Consider the following 19,325-nt stretch of genomic DNA (forward strand, 5'->3'; position numbering starts at 1 on the left):
GCGTGTGTTTGTGTGTGCGTCTTTGTGTATGTGTGTTTGGGTATATATATATATATATATATATAGATGTATATATATATAAATATATATATATATATATATATGTACGTACACACACTTAAAAAAAACAAAAGGTTACAGGGATGTTATAATTAGGCTCTGAATTTACTCGCACAAAACCATAGAAATTCAGCAGTCAGAGCAAATAGCTATGTTAAAGCTTCAGCCAAGTCAGAGCAAACAGCTATGTCTCGGGGGTGGACACCCCGGGACATAGCATGAGCCGGCCATGGGAAGTGGCAGTCTCCAGGGCCATTGGCTTCAAAAGGGGGTCTGTGAACCCCCCCCCCGCAACATCAGAACTTGCCCCGGGGAGGTGGTGGTCCTAGGGGCAGGGGGTCCTCAACAGACCCCCTATCTGCTTTACATTCAGTCACGAAGAGGTGGCGGTTCCCAGTCCTGCAGGGGGGTCATGCACCCACCTGCATTTCATTGTACATTTAGCCCCACAGAGGTGGTGGTCCCTTGGGCTGTGGTTGGGCTGAGTGGCCTCCTGCATGCAGAATTTGCTTGGAGCTGGGGAGGTGCCGGACCCTCGGCACAGGGGGTCCAGAGGACTCACCCTACTTCAATAAAAGCATTTTTTCCAAGAGAGTGGTTGTCCTTGGGGCTAATCCAAGCCCAGAGGGTCATCCCTTGCGCCCCACTCCTTTTTCAATGCCCCCGGGACCTTGCATCCGCAGATCCGCTGTGTCTCTTGGTGAAAATTTTAAAAATATACTTTTTTGGTCTGGGGGTGGGGGGGTGCCTTAGAAAGCTCTGCACCAGAGCTACAGGGTCAGGGTGTCCCTACCCTGGCCCCTTTTCTTTTTTTCAATCTTTTTTTACTGGGACTCGGCTGAAGCTGAGTCCCAAGATGGCTGCCAACACTTCCTTGTTGAAGTGTTAGCAGCCAATCAGATGTCAGCACAGACCGGGATGGTTCATGGCGCCTTTCTGTCCCTGCATACACATATTAGTGTCTTCTTTAATTTCTCAAAAATTACTGAACGGATTTACACCACATAACAAAGTTAGCTTTCTGGACAAAGAGCTACCTTTCTGCCACATTTGGTGTAAGTTAGACTTTTTTAGCTTGGTGTGGTCTCCCTTAACTTTTGGCTCTGTTCCCCAGGTTGTTGATGTGTGCTGGACTCTGATTTTACTGTTTTTGTAACTCTGGGTACTTTACCACTGCTAACCAGTGCTAAAGTGCAAGTGCTCGTTTACAAAATGTGTATGTAATTGGCTTATCCATGATTGGCATATTTTATTCACCTAGTAAGTCCCTAGTAAAGTGCATTAGAGGTGCCAGGGCCTGTACATCAAATGCTACTAATGGGCCTGCAGCACTGGTTGTGCCACCCACATAAGTAGCTCTGTAATCATGTCTCAGACCTGCCATTGCAGTGTCTGTGCGTGCAGTTTTAACTATAAATTCGACTTGGCAAGTGTACCCACTTGCCAAGCCTAAACCTTCCCTTTTCTTACATGCCAGACACCCCTAAGGTAGGCCCTAGGTAGCCCCAAGTGCAGGGTGCAGTGTATGGTTAAGGTAGGACATATAGTAATGTGTTTTATATGTCCTGACAGTGAAATATTGCTAAATTCGTTTTCACTGTTGCAAGGCCTGTCCCTCTCACAGGTTAACATGGGGGCTACCTTTAAATCTGATTAAAGTGCAGATTCCCTTTGGGAGCGGATGGATATGTGGAGTTTGGGGTCTCTGAGCTCACAATTTAAAAATACATCTTTTAGTAAAGGTGATTTTAAGATTGTGCGTTTGAAAATGCCACTTTTAGAAAGTGAGCATTTTCTTGCTTATACAATTTCTGTGACTCTGCCTGTTTGTGGATTCCCTGTCTGGGTTAGTTTGACAGTTGGGCTAGTTGCACCTCACACTAGACAGTGACACAAAGGGAGCTGGGGTGTAGCCTGCATATCCTGATGATTCATCTGTGCTAGGAGGGAGGGAAGGAGTGGTCACTCACACCTGAAAGGGCTGTGCCTGCCCTCACACAATGCAGTCTCCAACCCCCTGGTGAGTGTCTGGGGCCTGGCCTGGGCCAGGCAGGATTTCACATTCAAAAGAGACTTTACTTTGAAGTAGGCCTACTTCAAAGGAGAAATTGGGTATGAGAAGGGCACCCAAAACCACAGACTGGAGAAACACTTCTGGTAACAAGAGGAACCTCTGCCTGGAGAAGAGCTGAAGAGCTGATGAAGAAGAGCTGCCCTGCCTGTGACTGTGCTTTGTGGAGCTATCCTGCAGTTGCTGCTTCTGCCAGAGAAAGAGGGCAAAGACTGGACTTTGTGTGACTTCCATCTTAAGAAGAAATCTCCAAGGGCTTGATTAGAGCTTACCTCCTGTTGTTTGAAGTCTCGGATACAGCAAAGACTTCTCTCTGCCAGCACCTAGAGTCTCTGAAGAGACTCCTACTCTGCCCTGTGGTGCCCATCCAGTTCCTAGGACCCTGAAAGGAGAAGCTGGCAGTCTAGGAGGAAGAAATCCATGCACAGAGTGCCGTGCGGGGAAAAGATCAATGCGACTCCAATCTGTGGCTGAAGAAACGATGCACCACCGGCTCCGTAGCTGAGATCGACGCTCGCCGGAAACGTGCCTGAAGAATCGACGCATGGAGCAGGAGAAACAACGCGCAGCATCGCTGGCGGAGGCTGGGAGATCGCAACCTTCGGCACGGTTTTCAGATCATCGTGCGGCTGGATTTCTGACGCAAACCATCGTTGTGCGTGCAAAAACAACGCAAGGCCTGCGTGGACGCAGGTGCGGACCGAATCGACGCATCGTTCTCATGCGGAGAGAAGAACCGATGCACGCCGACTCGACAGAAGGGTGAAACGATGGAAGGTCTCGCTCATGAGTGATATTGACGCATCGCAAGCCTTTTTTGACACACACCCGCCCGTGCTGGGTTATTTTTGACACGCACCAGGTGTACATATATATATATATATATATACATGGATATATAGATATCTATATATCTATATATATGTATATATATATATATATATATATATATATATATATATAGATATATCTGTATATATATTTATCTATATATAGATACATAGATAGATAGATACATAGATAGATAGATAGACAGACAGACAGACAGACAGACAGATAGATAGATAGATAGATAGATAGATAGATAGATAGATAGATAGATAGATAGATAGATAGATACACACATATATCATGTTTTGGTGCTTTGGCTAAGGCAATGGAATAAAAACCCATATATCACAGGGGACTGTGAAATATGGAGCCCAGGACCTGCAAGGGCAACACTTGGGGTTTTTGACTAACTCCAGCAGAGGCCAACTTCAGTATCCACATGGTCCTTTTGGTATTGGTCACCTAGGCAGTTACAGGGAAAGGCTGCTAGAAGTTTGTTGTGGTCATGTAGCTCAGCCAATATTCCCTTGGAATCAATTGTTGGGTCCTGGATTGAAGTCAAGCAGGTTCAGTCTTCCTTCAGGCTTCGCATGGCAGGCAGTCCTCAATTGAGTCTCCATAGGTCTAGAAGTGTTCTGATGAGAGGTTTGGGATTTTTCGCTTTTATGTCAGCCCATTTGTCTCACCTTAACCTTGTTCTGGTACCAGTCTGGCTAGTGAAACAAAAGGGCAGACAGGTCCAGGTGTGAGCTGCATTTGCCAGTGACAGGACAAGCATCTTCTAAAGACAGGCAGCAGCTGGGTACAGCCCCAAGCAACCCTTTGAAGCTCAGAAAAGGGTTGGGTTAGGTACAACCTTCAGACCATCCTGCTCTGGGGATGAACACACATCCCAACAACCAAGGCCCTTTTATCGTGTTTCTGAAAGGATTACATATCACACTGCAGGAGAGCCATTAACTGTCATTTGACCTTGGACACTGGAAAAAAACACATTTGTTTTAGGCAGAAAATTGGCCACTTTCTAAAACTAGAATTTTAATAATAGTGATTTAAAATCCAAATTCACAATTAAATATGATTTTAAATTACTATTAAAATGAGTGGAAGGAGTGTTGTTCTAGCTGCTCTCAACCTGAAGTTATCACTTACCAAATATGTTAAGGTAACTCAGTGTTAGCCTGTGAGAGAGTTAGTCGTGCTGCACTTTGAGGATTTTTCACTGCCAAGACAGGTGAAACATGAAATATACATGTCCTACTTTTTAAAGTCAATGCAAACTGAATTATGAGCTGTTAGGTCCTACCTTAGGTGTAGGGATGGGCAGAACTCACAAAGTTTCACTCTACAGAATTCCACATAAAAACTCTGGTAGGTTCTACAATGGGTGGAAAATATGCATGATGCACTGCTTGCGCAGCAAATTAGTGCCAGTAGGGTGAGCGGTGCTGAAAAAAAACGGGCACAAATGGCATAATGCAGTTTGCACAAGTAGGTAGCCATTCAAGTTGATTTTCCTGCTGCTAGAGTATAAAATCTACTCTAACTGCAGCAAATCTACACAAGAAGCATTCCCCTGACTGACTGCTCGCGATCTCCCACGACCGCCCACATTAGAAAATCACATTAGGGGATGATGCCAAATCTGGCTTGTGTGTGCTAGCTCACATTTCTGCTCACAGGAAAGAATTCTGCAGCACGGCGATTGGCAGAATTTGGCCTTAATTCACATTACAAGAGTTACTCACTGGTGGAATCAAACAGTTTGCTCACACCTACTTAGAGGTGACATAAAGGTATTAAATGGGAAGGTGCACTGCCAGGTCTGAGTCAGGTTTTGCAGGGCTACATTAGTAGGTAGCACAATGAGCAAGCCTACTAGTAGCATTTAATTTACAGTCCTGAGGTACACGTAATACCATACACTAGGAACTAATAAGTAAATAAATACTCCAATCAGGTGTATTACAAGCAGAAACACTTTATCACTGGTTAGTAGGAATACAGTGCACACTAATACTGTATCTCTGGAATGGGACTAGCTAGACAAATAACTCAATAACTATTTTTAATAGTGATTAAATATCAAATTCAATGGTGAAGTCGGTTTTTACTATTACAGAAAAATAACTTTTAAAGTTACCTTTTTCCTGCCTAAATTTGCAGGAGGCTAATCTGCATTGTTCTCTCCCACTTCTTCCAGATATTAATTAACATTTGAGTAGGTATGAATTGGTGTGAAATGCCCTCCAAGAGCTAACAAAAGACTGACCTGAGTGGAGAGAGGTCCCGACAGAATATGCAGTGATGGGCTGTGAGCATTTTTTTACATTAAAGTTTTAAATCCTATTTGAATGTCAAATCCTGCTTGACAGGTCTTCCCGGGTTTTTAATATGACACTTTAAGATTGCTTCCATGAAGCCTTCCCTGTTCCAGACAAATCCTAGCTGATACTTGACTGGAACCCTTCTTCTGTCCCACCAGCCAGACAGGCCCCAATCACAGTTGGCCTAGTTTTGAAATGAAAGTGGCAAAGCATGTTTGAAAGGTCTGCTTGGTTTACATATGCAAATTGGGCCACATTTCAAAGGAAGGAAAAAGGACACCAAAGCAATTCTTCTGCATCCACTATCTGATTGCTGGAAAGCTTACATTTTGTTCTACCAGACTTCTGTTTATGTCTTTGTTGAGGGTACAGGATATGCTTCAAACTGGATTTTAGTGTTAGATCTAGGATGACACGAGGATTACCATAGTACACTTCCCACACAGTCACCTAACCGTTGCAGTCCAAGTTTAGTGTGGCCAAAGAAATTCACCATCTTGAAAATACCTAAGGTAGTTAGGTTTAGGTTAGCCCTGGTAATCTTTAGCCCATTTGGTTAGGGATTGCCCAGTGGTAATTTCCACGCAGTATCTGATTCCAGGCATAAATGTGACATCTCCAGGCATAACATGAGTACACTCCTGAATCTGTGAAAGATCAAAAAAGGACCAAACCTGCTGCCTGTTCTCCCTCTTGCATCCAGGATTAAGAAGATGACTCCAAGAGCAATAAGTCATTCCTCCTGTTAAAGCTACAGGGGCACAACTGACTACACATGTGCATAGGCCCAGTCCCCCCAGACATATCTGCATAGATCCTCTAAATGGTCAAGGCCATTTGGGACTCAGCTCCAGTGCCTCAAGGCACACTCCTCATCTTTCTCTCTCTCTTTCTCTCTCTCTCTCACACACACACATCTTGTTATCTCTCTCTTTCTGTGACTTTTGTGCCCCTTCTACAGTTGTTTGTGCCCTTTCTCTCACTCGTTGTGCCTTTGCCCTCACTCTTTCTATGACTTTTGCGCCACTTCTCTCCCTCTTTGTTTATTTTTTCAGGCCTTTTTTATTATTCTTCCTGCAACTTTTGTGCCTTTTATCTTGTTCTTTTTACGTTTTCTTGCACTCTTTCTGTGTCTTTTTTGTGCCTTTTCTCTCACCCTTTCTGTGACTTTTGTGCCACTTCTCTTGCTTTTTGTGCGTTTGTGCTTTTGCTCCTATTGGTTTTTCTCTCCCTCTATCTGCCACTTTTTTGCCTTTTCTCTTGTGTTTTTTTATGTTTTTCATTCCTTTACTGATCTTTGCCATCTCCCTCAATCTTTCCATGCCCTTTTTTGTGTGGGTCTTAATCTTCTCTGCATGCCCCTTAGCAGAGCCCCTTTCCTATCATCTCTGTGGATCCCCTAGTATCCCTGTCCTTACCTGTTCCTTGTGCCTCTCTACTTCCATGCCATCATACTCCTCTTCAGCCCTGTCCACAGCCCTTGCGTTCCTCCCCTTTACAGATCTACCGAAAGGCGGCCACAGCACCAAAGGCAAACCCGACTGTGCCTGTTCGTGCATGGACTTCCCCTAGTGCTAGAAACCCAGGGCCTACCCTGAACCACCACTACCCGGCCACTTTAGTTCATGCCTTCAACTGGGACATCACACCACCCTCTGCTAGCATGCCATACCTCACAACACAGAAGGGGCTCAAACTTGCTCCCTCTGCTGTATCACCTGTACCATTGCTCCTGCAACTTCAGCAAAGAACATACCCAAACATCCTGCCCCACACACACTCAAATACCTATAAACAAACATACTTGCACCCATTACACACCAAAATCAGGTTTTCTCCTTAACAACCGCTCACTCAGCAAGCACACAAGGGAGATTTGGGGATTGTTGGACACCGCCACCCAGGTCTCTTCTTCCTCACAGAAACATGACTGACCAGAGCTTCAAAGCCAGACATCGCTACTTCCATCCCTACAGGATACAAGATCACCAGGCAAGATGCCTAAACAAGCCCAGAGGAGGAATTGCCATCATTTTCAAAGGGACCTTCAATTACACTTCCTCTTCTAAAGCTGAAAGAAACTACATGGAACACCTCAACTTCGAATTACAAATCACAGCAAACTTCACCTTGGGCAGAACCCACAAACTAATGCCCACAAGGACCCTGAGCCAACTTTGCAAGCAACATTAAGGAATTCATCACACCCCGAGTCCTCAACTCCAGCACATTCATCATCCTATGAGATTTCAATTTCCATCTAAAAGACCAAACAACCCTCAACTCATTCGCCCTTCCCTTCTTGACAGCCTCGGAAACCTGCAACTAATATTATACGTCATTGAGCCCACCCAAACTGCCAAACACATCCTAGATCCTGTTTTTACATCCTTCAACAATATCACAATCAACACACCTAGACCTGTCAACTGGACAGACCACACTGGAGTTTCACAATCAACATCCATCAACAGGTCCTGCAAGCTCACACCAAAACAACTTAACAGAGGTGGAGTGGATGACCGCCCTCCACAAGAACAAACCAGAACGCACAGGCCTCTTCACACACAACATTGAAAACTTTAGTAAGTAGATCACCAACTATGCCAGCACTGTGGCCCCCAGGAAACAAAGTCACACAGCAAAAATTAGGATACAATCCAGCTGGTACTTCGAAGACCTCAGAAGGACTAAACAACACTGCAGACAACTGGAACTGAAATGGATAACCAGCAAAGGGGAAGAGGAAAAATAAGCTTTCAAAGCTGCCCAGAGAAGGTACCACCAGCTAATTTGAGACACTAAGGGGAAAGCCCAAATTGAATAAATAAACACTAGCTCTAACAGCAGCAAAGACATCTTTGCAATCATAAAGGACTTCACCACACCCACAGCTACCACCCGCAACATCAGCCCATCACAAGATCCATGTAACAACCTCTCAAACTCCTTTTGCAGCAAGATCACAACAATATCCATCAACTTTGCCAAAACCGGACCCCTTGAGTCTTTCCAAAAGTCTCCCAGTGATGAACCAAGATACCACATCAGACTGCACAGCACAGGAAACAACAACAATCATAAAGACTGTACACATCGGGCCCCAGAAGACCACTGCCCTATTACGACTTTTGCAAAAGAATGATTCCTATTAGCGAGGCCCACATCCCCAGCCTCAACACGTCCATCAATGTAGTCATCTTTCCGCAACCATGGAAACATGCAGCCATCAATGCCCTCCTAAAGAAACCATTGGGTGACCCGACCAAACTCACCAGCTAGCGACCAATATCCTTTCTTCCTTACCCAGCCAAGATCTTAGAAAATGGCACTGAGTGCCTCTCTGACCACCTTGGCAAATACCATCTTCTCCATGCTGCTAAATCAGGATTTAGCCACAACAGGGGGGAAACTTCAGCCCTCATCATTTTAGACCTATCAAGCCTTCAACACCATTTCCAATTCCATTCTAATTAAATGACTCCATAAAGAATGCATCCAGGGACATGCACTCCAATAGATCAGAACCCAGACTGACAACATGCACCCCTACTCTTCTGAACAACAAGAACTAATCTGCAGAGTCCTGCAGGGGATCCTCTCTCAGCCCACCATTCTTCACTTTCTACATGACTCCGTTGGCCAATGTCAAGTGGACGCACAGCATACACATCCTCACATATGCTGACAACATGAAACTGATACTGTGCCTCTCAGACAAAGCATCTAACACCAGGCATAAGTTCACTTCATGTGTGATCTAAGTGGCCATCTGGATGAAATCCAACTACCTCAAACTGAACTCAGACAAGACCAAGGTGGTGGTCTTCTGGAAAGATGCCTCACCATGGTACTCCACTTGGTGGCTCACATACCTTGGACTCTCTGCCATGCCATGTTTACAAGCAAGAAGCCTCAGATTTATCATAGACAATAAACTGTACATGGTCACGCAAGTTTATACAGGGACATCCTGCTTCAACACCCTAAGAATGCTGAAGGTAATCATGGCTACCAGATAACACCAGGAAAACGAACACCCAAACTCTCATCACGGGCAAACTAGACTATGGGGCACTCTCTATGCATGGAAAATACCCATCTCAAGAGGAAACTGCAAACCATTTAATATGCAGTAGCCAGACTAGTCCTCAATCTTCCACATCAAACCCATGTCACACCACACCTTAAGGAACACCACTGGCTCCGATACACAACCATACAGACTTCAAACTTCTCACCTACAGCTGCAAAGCACTCCACAACATAGGCCCTGCCTACCTGAATAACCCTATTAATTTCCACCAACCTTCCAGACACCTCCACTCTGCCAGTCTCTCAGTAGCACACACCCTCTGTATACACAAAAGTAGTGCTGGGGGCCGCGCCTTCTCATACCTGGCTCCAAAGCCTGGAGCAACCTTCCAAAACACATCAGAGCCTCATTGTCTCTCCTTGACTTTCATAAGAAGCTGAAGATCTGGGTTTTCCAGTAAGCTCCACAGGCTGGCCTTACACTCTGGCTCCACAGCGCCTGGATACCCTCACGAGTGATTAGTGTGCCATAAAAACACTGATCACATAACATACAATAACCCTTTTTCTGCAAATGTCTATCTGACCAGAGAAAACTGGACCTGCACTGAACCATGTTGTTTGGCCTCTGCCTGACTTCCCGTGAGTCTTCAAGTGCCCGCCAGGAGGTCGTGAGAAGCTTTAGAGGTGTACTCCTGTCTTAGATTGGGACTTAAAGGACTAAGGGCCAGATGTACGAAAGGATTTTACCCATTCTGTGTCTATGGGAAAAAGCTTTCGGACATATGGCCCTAAGTGCCTAATTTTAATATTGGCAGAGAGGTAACTTCAGCGCAACAGCGACAGAGAACTCTCCCCATCAACATAATAGTCTGCCTGCCCCCTTTAAAATGGGGTGGACCATAGGTTTGATGACAGCGGAGACTACTCCATCTCTACCGTAGTCAAACCCATCAGAAGGCCTGTGGGAGTACAGGTGTTGGAGGCTTGTCTGGATGTCCACCCACCTAATTTGGATGGGAGGACATGCAGCCAATTTTCAATGCCTGTCACCGCCAGGAAAAATCTGGCAGAAAGGGGGATTGAACCATGCTCCATGCACCCTTCGCCATGGGAGGGGGAAGGAATTTGTTTTGTATTTCCAAAAAGAAAATACCGCTTTGAGCCATCTGTAAAACTTGCAATACATTAACAGGAACCCCAGTGACAAAGGTCCCTGCCAATGCTAGAAATGTCCACTGGTCTGGCCTTCATTTCTACATGAGGCAGGTGGCATCTTCATCATGGTGACAGAGCAATTTACTCTATTGTTCTGGCAAAGAAACAGGTCTCCTGCCAACAATAAAATCAGGCCCTAAATCAGGAGGTAAAATATTTCACCTCAACAAATCTGGTTGGTGCTCCATTGTGGTCAGTGTCAAATAGTGCCTAGGTCCCGGTCTACTGTGATCACTGACTATATGTGCTGTTTGTGCTTACTGGCACTATTTTTATTTAAAGTGTTAAAAAAATTCATACCTCCGGCTCTCCTTGTTGGATTTTTGTTATTTTTTGTGTTATGTGTGTAATAGGTTTTAGTTTATGTTTTAATTCATTTTGGGTTTTTTATTTTATTACATTTCCACTTTATCACTGTTTTAGTGTTGCCCACTGCTTAATTTGTACTTGTTGTTTCCGGTGTGGATTATTGGCACTTATTTTTGAGGGCCCACACTTATTTTTCTGCCTCAAGCATTTACTGCAAGCAAAAGCCACACATGGGAAAGAAGGAAGAGATAAACGATTAAGCGTCACAATGGGAGAAGCAGAAAGCTGCAAGAGTGAGCTGAAGGAGCTGGGAGTGTCTTTACATAGTTTGAGGAGGCCCGTGATGTCTTCAGGATTACGCTGCTTCAGTATTCCGTGCTCGCACATTTAATTGCAGCAGCCACGTGTTTAAGAGGAGGCTTTGAACACCTGCACATTTTTATTTACAAATTAAGCACCGGTTTTGCCTAAATATTTAACACATTGCCTCTAGGTTAAGCCTGTCTTCTATGCAGCATAGATACCAGAGGGATAAGCTCAGGTTTATTTAGTGGTTTAGGTGGTTCAAGGATTATGATTATTACTTGAGGTTGGTATTTACCAGCCTCAATTAATAACCTAAATTCTTGCACAAACCACAACTCACACTGTCTGTCATGTTTTTCTCCTGGCAGACAGATTTTTTCACGTGTCTTTGTTAAAGTGGCATACTGAGCAAGACGCACAGTATCAGTCACTGTCAGGACCACTGCAGCATATGCAGCAGTGAATGCAAAGAAATCGTATATCAGGCAAAGAAATTATGTGGCAAGAAAAGACAGATAATGAAGCACAATCCATGAAAGATTAATTTTGTTATTTTGTCATATCAACACCTAATAATATTCTATGGGCAAAGTTATACCTAATTAATACCAATTTAGCACCTGAATACAGAAAACAGCAACTAGAAAGTTGTCCTACCTGCCATTATGCAGAAGCATATTTTGGTGATTTTATGTTAGTCATTTTTTATCTGTTTCGGCTAGAAGCATTTTTTTGCAGAATCTGATAATTATAAATCAGGTTGTGCATTATATGCAAACGTGGGGATCCATTATTTTGTGCAAAAAAAAACATGTAAAATGTCATAATTCCAGTGTCCTGTCCTTGGTCATGATATATGTGTCAAACTTCAGTTTTTTTTTGTTTTCTGCTCACTGAACTATGTCTAATCTCTAACTTTATTTTTTTCAGTGGCTTTCTAATTTGTATTCATGTTGTTCTGCATTCATCTGCCATGCTCCTATTCCAATACACAACAATATGATTGATGGAAATATTGAGTTAATTTCAGCCACTAGTAATCTCACGGGGGAGACTGTCATTTGCTACACACCTTGCCCTGCTAGACAACGGCTTGCCTCAAGCAAATCAGTACTGACCCTGTTATTCATCGGAATAGTCCATCTTGAAATGCCAAGGAGGCCCTCTCCAGGATGAAGCACAAGCACTTCCAGTTCAGTGTTGGCCTCTTTGGACCTCGTCAGTAGAGTGTGGCTTGAGTTCTAGGGCACAGTGAGCATTGGGCCCACAGCTAGGCACACCTATCAAGTATTTACCAGTGCCAGAGAATAATTTAAGCATTCCATCCATCACTTCATGGTATTCTACTGTTCCCACTCCAGCCACTGCACAACATTCAATAGGGATTACCCAAGGGCCAAGCACTCAACCCTCATGGGCAGACAACCCTCACTGCACACACTCTATGCTCAAAACTTTATATACCAACAGAAAGCAAAACCTGTTAAATGTCTATCAAATTATGTACTAATTCAACAAACAGGAGGAAATTGTTAGGAAAAGAATACTTTTTGAGCTCACCTCCAATTTAAATGTGCCCCTTCTACCCTAATGAAGCTACATGAATTAAAAATGCCAAAGGTAAGCTAAACCTGTTAAGCCCCTGTCAAATTTCAAGGAGATCATCTTTAAGTTTAACCCTCCACTTATTGAGTAGCATAAAACCTGAAATATCTGTGTTGCATAAACATTGCTACCTGATTGCCACATTTCATACAGGTTCCATTAACAGCTCTAACGTTATTAGCACTCCTCTAGCTTTGCCCTGTCTGTCCATTAGGTATTGGAATACACCTTAACACGCTGATAGAAACCTAGTTCTTCTAATGTTCTGTCAATTTCTATGTAGATATGTGAAAAAGTTACTGGGAATAAACACCTTTATTGTTTAATCTTTTTATCTGACCCCTTGATGGATTTGCACAAATTTAAAAAACCCTTAAGTAGGCTTCACATGCTATGAGTCATGCATATCCATGAATCTGTGCCAAACATATAAGCAGATCATAAATGTATTTTCAACCTCAAGGGATACAAAATTATTAACCCTTTGAAGCCTACTCAAAGCCTTTTTCAAAAGTTAATATCCTAATAACTACTAAATGAATTTACATCTAGCCAAGAAAAGCAAGCTTTCTGTGTAAATGTATGCATTCATGTCAAGTTTGACATTAATTTATTTAGGCGTTTTTTGTTGTCAATGTTCCTGGAAGTATGCAGAGCGGAATACAAAATCATATGGCAAGATTATATACATTGGAGGCAAAAAGGGCAAATTATGCACATTTTCTGACAGCATTGTTACTCCATTTGTACTAGAAACAACATTTCCTGTAATTTGGAAACTATGCAATGAATGTAGAAAACTTTGTGGCAAATTCAGTACATTTATAATTATGCTATAAATGCTGTTGCCACATGACATATTTTCAAAGACCATGTTTTGATACCTCATGGCCAAGCAGGGAATCTCTGTTCAGCCCTCTGTTTAGTATCAAGCCTTTAGTTCCCAGTATAAAACCTAAAATTAGTCAATATAAAAACTTCTGGAAAGCCTGACAAAGGCAATTACATCTTCACGTCCCTGGTTTGAATCAACCTGCTATTTATTTGTCAAATGTCACACACTGTATGACATTTTATCTGCTGCTCTGGTGAAAGGCAGTCCTTAATAAAGGGATTGAGCTGAGCCAAGCTGGCCCTTCTCTACTGTTTGACAACGAGGTGTGGAAAACCCCCTCGACTCTTTTTTTAATGTCAAAGGCAAAGATAAATAAATAGAAAAAATAACAGGACGGTCAATGAAAAGGTTTGAAGTTAGGAAACACGGTTTGTTAAGCAGACCTTCAGGAACTTAAAAAAACACAAAACTATTCAGCCTAAAATATTGTTTAATTTCTTTCAAATAAAAAGCAAGGGGAAACACATTTGCTACATATTGTACTTCTGTATGTAAATGTACATGATTGTTTGTCTTGCAAGCCTTGCTGTAGTGAGTCACAGCGGGACTTGATTTGACTGTACCAAGGTCTTTACCCAACCACTTAACAGGGGAAAGCTGGCGGCTCTTATGATCCCATGTGGCACCAAGCACTATTACAGCACAGTCAGGTCAAACAATTGCAATGGTTGTGAATCTGAAATATGGTAGAAGTCAACATCAGAGACATTGTGGGCAATGCCTGCCAATGCTGTACAGGAGGGCACAGCCTCATTTAATTCAAGAGAAACTGCTTTTCGACACAGTAAGGGCAGCAACAGTCTTAGGGCCTCATTATGAGTCTGGTGGTCCCACTGAGAAACTCGCAGTGAGGTCTCCTCACCAGACCTATTTCAAGGTTTCCACTGGGCTGACTGGCGGAAACCAAGGTTTCCACCAGTCAGCCCAGTTGAAACAGTGCGGCGGTTGGTCTCGGCTCCACATGGAGCTGAGGCCAATGTCGTCGCACAGGGAGGCCCCCGCACCATCGGAATGAGCACTGACTATAGTGCAGACACTGTGGATTCCGATGGTGCTGGGCAGGGTGGGACCCCTGCACTGCCCATGCCATAGGTTCCTCTGTGTCCCCCAGCACTGGTTTTCCATCAGCCTTTTTTTGGCAGGGACCCCGCCATGAAATGTCTGGCAGAAAGTGGGCTTGTAATCATCCAGGCAGCACTGAGTTCAGTGCCACCATGGCTGGTTACAAGCCCAACCACCGCCACCCCGCCGGCATCCATGATTCTGTTGGTGGCAGTGGTCCCCTGGCGGTCCGAACGCCAGGGTTATAATCTGGCTGTTGGACCATCAGGAGTAAGGTGGTCTGACTGCTACTGCGGGTTTGTCAGTCCTCAGACCGCCAAACTCATAATAGGGCTCATAATCTGAGTAATATGATCCCCTGCACCTCAGTAGCTCTCATCATAAGAAAAGTGGCAATTGTGACTATGAAGAACTGGTCTGAATCAGCTGGCCATGTGAACCGGAATGACAGAGTTCAGACATTTGAAATCAAAGGGTGTGGGTGTGCTCTGACCTATGCGTGCATCTTTACCCAAGGAGGTATACAGTGCTTAATTTGTAAATTAATAAATGTTGGGCCTAAAGTTTTGTTCAGAAGGCTGTGGCGGGTACTATTAAACATTGGGTGTGTAAAATACCATGGTTGCATAGTCTTGATTCCATCTCAGGAGTCTCCAGGCCAGATACAGACACAGCCTACCCTTCTATCTATCTCTTTCTGGTTCTTTTTCGTCCTTGCTTCCTCCTTTTAATACTGTTCTTCCGTTTTTCTCTTTCTTCGTCTTCCCAACTTTTGCATTTTTCTCTCTGTCTTGCTCTGGGACCACCTGTATTCAACAGCACCAATCAAGCATTTCAGGAATATGCAGCACTGTGGTGCTGAGGTAAAATTTGGCCCACCAACGGAACCAGCAATTTTGACCCCCAGTATTACTGTAAAACGCCTGGTGTGGTACTTCCAGCATCCAGAAAACCACACAATCACAAGGCTGGACTCTGAGAACACAAAGAAATGTTGATTTACTGAGGGAATTTGATTTACTGCATCTGAATCCCCGGTGATCCTTCATTCTTCACCGCATTTGCGTAGATTTCAGGTGCTTTGACCAACCATTGTCACTAGGGGCAGGTTCTCGGCCAGTGATTTCACCATGTTACCTCTAATGCAATCTGCCCGGTAACTCGAATTTTTGAACCGATTCACATTATGAGCAACAAATAGCATCGGTCATTGTTCTAATAACAAAGCTGTAGTGATATAGTTGTAGTGAACAGTGTGAGAATAAAAGGTAAATGCTGGAAAGTGATACTTGTTTAATAATGTCTAGTACGCCAACAATCACATCTGCTTCCACAAAAGTTCTAGACACCGCTGCTCCTCCAGCCTCCTTCGTGCACACATCCCACACATAAGGGAAAACGGACAGAGCCTTGTCCTACATCACTCCTACAGTATGTGCGTACATCCCACTACACATAAGAGCCTCCAGCTCACTTCTTGAATTGTGCAACAAGCTGAAGACCTGGCTTTTCGAGTAGCCCCACCAAGCCCTAGGATGGCTAGACTCACACCTTCTCAGGGCCAGGATACCCTCCCCAGAGATAGTGCTCTCTATAAATATGCAAAACATTACAGGGGCTCCTGCAGCCGTAGGGCTGACTCAAAAAGGCCCTGCAGAGCCACAGATGGTCATATATTATATGTGGGTGGGCTAAATTGAACTAGGGCACATTCTGATGAGGGTGTGCTTCAGTCTGAGGGGCCTCTAAGTGCTTATGTCCTGACCTGGTGTCTTGTGAGCACACAAGCAAATTTCCTCTTGGGTACATTGGTGGTGGGGCTCATTTTTATCAAGAGACGGACTCAAATAGGAGTCATTTACACCTTCACCCTCTGTCTCTCTGCTGCAGTTGTCACCTTCTGACAAAAGAGGGCCCGCGCGTGACCCGCATATCACAGCGTGGTATGCGGCAGGATAGCTCAGTGAGCTGCATGCTCACTGTTTACAAATACTGTGTGCTGGAGGTCTTTTGCTCACATACTGGCAAGGCGGAAACCACTTTCCAAATTTACCAGCATTAACTGAGTAATGGAAACGTCTGCTATTCGTATCACTTAGTAGCAGCAGAAGTGAGGAATAAGACACGACGTAAAAGCACGTCATCGTTAATCAGCTTAGTGAGGGGACGGTTATCTCTGCTGCCTCAAAAGATGTAGGACTGGTGACAGAGTGAGATCCAGAAAATAGTCAGTGACTGTGATGCACACTGTCCCATCCCTTAGAACGAATTTTAATTCGAAATAATAAAATATATTAACGTTGTAATGCCAGAGCTCCAGCACTAGCGTGTGTTTTTTAGATGCCATGAATGTACTGAACGACACATTTATGTCGAATGAAAAATTGATGGTGAATCCAAGCAGGATGCTTCACTTTGGGCCATTCACTCTGATATTCAGCGGAAGATCGATATCCCGAGGCATTAAACACGTTGCTTTTCTTCCACCAGTCAACACGAATTAAATCATTTTTCTCAGTTTGCAGCTTCTGTTAACTTTGTAAATATTCCTGAATTCTTGTCCGTTCCATGCCCCCCGGAAGCCAATAAGACGGCTCAGTAAGTTGTTTGCGGATCAGCTCTGTGACTGGCAACACACTTAAAGCTGGTAGCGGTAGATCACCCTTTCATCATTCTGGCGCCGATATACATGAATACCATTGTGTAGATTACATGACCCAGTTATTTATAGCGGCCCGAAACGGCACTGGCAAACACTACATAAAACAGTATTTTTAACACTGGCACGCTACTGGTAATCGTATTTGTAATCGTGATGACGCATTTAGACAGGGGATCTATGCAGTATTCTCAGCCAGCAATGCCTTCATACAGCAATAGTGTGTTGCTACTGACCGAAAAAATCGCTCATAAAATCAGAAAAATACATGTGAATGTGCGTACGTAAGGAGAAAAGTTCCTCTGCAGAGACTGAATTGGACTATATTTTAATGTTTCTTCAGTTTGGAGTTGCACTTAATACAATACATAAAACCTGAACATGAAAAGAAAAATACTAATTGGAGAATGCTTTCAAAACAGCTTCACCTTAATAACGCATCCGCACCCCCTACCCTTCCCCGGTCACCTGAACAGTGGACGCGCACCTAGTTCGAAGCAGGCAGTAAACACCCAGCAATGCATAGCGGAAATGCAATGCGTACAATAAACCTACCAGAAGCGTGCTGTTCAATACCAGCTTTGGTTGCTAGCAGCCTTACCTCCAGGAGGGCACCTCGCACTAACCCTCTGCAGGTGTTTACAGAGCGTTTATCTCACAGAAATATGGATTTATGTCACCGTGTCTTATTAGCCTGCACAATAAACACACGTTCCAGGTGCTCTCCACCCATGGCATGCACAAAGGAAATTCCACTCACATTCCCTAAATAAAGCCTGGTCGAAAACAATAATTGCGGGTCTAATTTAATCAAATATAAACTAATCACATGTGTCTTTAGATGGGCTTTGGACTGGCCACATCCTCTGCAGTAGCCATTCTACTGGAAGGTTTGGAGGCACCTGTGCAAAGCAGGAGCGTTTACTATCTCATAAACATGTTCATAAGTGACCCCTGGACCACAGCCCCCGGCAGCCCAGCTCTTTCTTACAGACTCTTTGAAATGTCCGGGGTTCCGGGGAGGAAGGCTGTCACTTTTAGAAAAATTGAAAGAGCTTGAGAAATGCCACTGGAACAAACAGGAGCTCTCCGCTTAATCCATATGCGGAGTTTAGGGCTCAGCAGGAAAAGGTCAGGGCTGAAGGCAGAGAACACTGGCACCTTGGTAGCCAAGGCAACCCAAAGCCTGGCCATGGCTGAGAGCCACCTTCACCTGTTCAGGTAACTGGTCCTCCCTCTTCGCATCCCGCCCAAAAAATAGAAGCCGGCATGTGCCCCTCTTACCTTTGGCAGGCTTCGCCCTATCTCCAACCGGGCTGCTCCTCTGCGCTTCTGCAGACACTTTGCTCGGAGATTGACTGGAGCTCTGCTGTTGCTGAGGATGGCGTTGCCGGGAAGCCGCGCTGCTGCAGTTGCTGCCGCTCAAGGGCTGCTGCTGTGACTTCTGGAGCAGGCTGTTAAAGCAGCCTGTTGCTGCTCGCAGTTGCTTCTGTCCGCTGGGCGCGCGCTGCTCCTCCCGGGCGGAGCGCGTGCCGCGGGTTGGGCTCTCAGGCGCGCGCTCGCACAGCTGCCTAAGGTGCTGTCTTTGGCTTCTTCCCTCCGGCGGCCCCTCTGCATGCCCTTATATGGGCACAGGAAGTGCAAAATGTAACTTTTTTGACACTGCTTTATTTCTAACCGCATTCGTAAATATCATTGACATTTGCCATGCCGAACCCAAATTTCATACATTTTTTATTTGGAAAGTTCTTTACAAATTTGTCAAATGAGGCCAAAGTTTATTAATAAAGCAAAACAGTATTTTTTATAGAATTCTGACTCAACCATACTGCACACTATCATCAAATGTTACACAGTGGGAGTCAATGCTGAGTAGTCGTAGTTAGATTAGAGTTTTCATTGGGTGCACATGTTTTGGTGTGCTAATAACTTTGGAAGTGTTTGATG

At 44.3% G+C, this 19,325-nt stretch overlaps 1 protein-coding gene across 1 annotated transcript in view; it reads right to left on the minus strand.

The window, feature by feature from the left end:
- The window catches only part of BAIAP3 (BAI1 associated protein 3), a 976,697-nt gene extending 957,679 nt beyond the window's left edge, over window positions 1–19,018 (minus strand). The window contains exon 1 of the mRNA XM_069209880.1: window positions 18,663–19,018. The gene's annotated coding sequence lies outside the window, so the exon portion shown is untranslated. The remainder of the gene's footprint in view (window positions 1–18,662) is intronic.
- Window positions 19,019–19,325: the final 307 nt, after the last annotated feature.

The sequence above is a fragment of the Pleurodeles waltl genome, chromosome 10, assembly GCF_031143425.1.
Source record: "Pleurodeles waltl isolate 20211129_DDA chromosome 10, aPleWal1.hap1.20221129, whole genome shotgun sequence".
NCBI lineage: Eukaryota > Metazoa > Chordata > Amphibia > Caudata > Salamandridae > Pleurodeles > Pleurodeles waltl.